This window comes from Triticum dicoccoides, chromosome 4B (genome assembly GCF_002162155.2).
Source record: "Triticum dicoccoides isolate Atlit2015 ecotype Zavitan chromosome 4B, WEW_v2.0, whole genome shotgun sequence".
Taxonomy (NCBI): Eukaryota; Viridiplantae; Streptophyta; class Magnoliopsida; order Poales; family Poaceae; genus Triticum; species Triticum dicoccoides.
Genome location: NC_041387.1, coordinates 115,146,280 through 115,148,927, shown reverse-complemented (window position 1 = coordinate 115,148,927; position 2,648 = coordinate 115,146,280).

Genomic DNA, 2,648 nt, shown 5'->3' with positions numbered 1-2,648 from the left:
TGGCCTACTCGAGGACGAGCAGGAATTAAGCTTGGGGATGCTTGATACGTCTCCAACGTATCTATAAATTTTGATTGTTCCATGCTATTATATTACCTGTTTTGGATGTTTAATGGGCTTTATTATACACTTTTATATTATTTTTAGGACTAACCTATTAACCGGAGGCCCAGCCCAAATTGCTGTTTTTTGCCTATTTCAGTGTTTCACAGAAAGGAAATATCAAAGAGAGTCCAAACAGAATGAAACCTTCGGGAGAGTTATTTTTGAAACAAACGCAATCCAGGAGACTTGGAGTGGACGTCAAGAAAAAAACGAGGCGGCCACGAGGTAGGAGGGCGCACCCGGGGGGTAGGCGTACCCCCACCCTCGTGGGCCCCTCGTGGCTCCCCTGACCGACTTCCTTCACCTATATATACTCATATACCCTGAAAACATCCAGGAGCACCAGAAACCATATTTCCACCGCCGCAACCTTCTGTACTCGTGAGATCCCATCTTGGGGCCTTTTCTGGCGCTCCACCGGAGGGGGAATCGATCACGGAGGGCTTCTACATCAACACCATGGCCTCTCCGATGAAGTGTGAGTAGTTTACCACAGACCTTTGGGTCCATAGTTCTTAGCTAGATGGCTTGTTCTCTCTCTTTGGATCTCAATACAAAGTTGTAGCGACCCGACCTTAGATGGTCAAGTCTCTGTGCTTCCGTGTCATCCCTGGATCGGTAATGCTGACACACACAGTACTGGAAGGATTTATAACAGAGTAGCAATAACACACTTATTACATCGAATGTCTCAAAAGAGAACTTATACAATAATATGGCTTAAGGCCATCTAATGCGATAACAGCGGAAGGCTTGGAAGATAAAGTGAGTCCATCAACTCCAACGGCATAGCTGAGCTGCACGGCAACGACCTACGAACCTTACTCCTCATCTGAAAAGTCTGCAACATAATACGTTGCAGCCCGAGAACGGGTCAGCACATGGAATATGCTGGCAATGTAACACAAAAGAGCAATAACAGAATAATACTACCACTACATGCATATTTGGCTGGTGGAAAGCTCTATGGTTACATGTTTTGCGAAAAGCCAATTTTTCCCTACTAAAAAGGAATAAATTTTTAATTTAACTATCATGGTGGTTGAAACATCATTTGAGAAGGTAACCCCAACTCAATGATCCCAATTAAAATAGTTAACAACCCAGCAAGATTAATTAGAAGTGTTGAGATACATGCGAATACTCAAGTACTAGATACTCAGAATTGTTCATAACCGGGGACACGGCTAACCATGATTAGATTGTGCACTCTATAGAGGTTTGCACACTTTTCCCCACAAGACTCGATCGCCTCTGCTGATTCCTCGCACTACATGATGTTTGAGAAATGGATGACCGAGACACAGTCTTTCAGAAACATTAACTCTCTACTCCAGGCAGACCATACCAAACCTACAAACCCACTACCTGCTGATCCACCTCTTCAAGAGCTTCACGTAACTTACTCAACTATGCTAGAGCCCATAATAGCTTGCGGTTGCACATGGAAGTTTCTAGCATGAATAGACTCAGTTCCCTTTGAGCCTGGGTGGCGGTCCATAGGAGAATCACACGGTAACCCCGGGATTTCCAAAAATAAAACAGGCAATCACTGGATACCCCAGGTGCCTCAATCCACCCAGATGTGTATTAAAGTTGCCACCTTAAGTTGAAACATTAAGTAAACAATCTCACATCTGTCATGGAAATCACTCAAAACCAATCCACGTCTACGAGCATAGCATGGCAAAATAAGCAACGCGTAGAAGTAACTCCCAAGGGTTTGATAATAAACAGGGCAATAGGTTCTACCTCAGCAACTACTTCCCAAAACCCACATATTAAAGGCATCCTAGTCATGCAATGTTTGAGGATTGAAACTAATGCATAAAAACTGGGTATGAAAAGAGTATGATCAATATGTTACTTGCCTTGCTGACGATCCGTGAATCCTAGAGACTCGTAGTAACATGCTTCGCACTCCGGGAATTCTATCGCAAGCAAACAATAACATACATAAGCAACAATCAAAGATGCACAAGTAGAACTCCAAATAAAAGAGTTTGACCGGAGAGTTCAACTTAAGAACTCCGGTTTGCAAAAAGAATCAAATCAAACGGAGCAACGAAACTCAAACGGCAAAAGAAACAAGATCTGTTAACTAATCTGAACTAGGGTCAAATTTTACAGAGATAAAAACTTGTTTGAGTTGATTATTCGGAAAGAAGGTTTCGAGATGAAACTCCAGGCGCTTGAATCGCCTGATTCCGATAAACGAGCAAAAAGATAAACATGTTCGAACATCGGATCAGAAATCGCGATAAGAATAATCGCGGAATAAATCCGATAAAAGAAAAACGACGAACGGCTAAACGATCGAACGTTAGCTAGCAGAAACTAAACAATGAACACGTTCGTTAAAACGAACGAACGAGCGAACGCTCGCTAAGAAAATCAAACGAAGAATAAAACCAATCTATAAAAAACGAACCAGGGTTTTTCTCAAAAAAAACCGAAGGGGGTTTTATTCGAAAAAAAACCCGGCGGCGGGGTGGCTACCTCCGGCGAGGTCGTCTGGCAGGGCGGGCGGCTCCGGCGGGGCT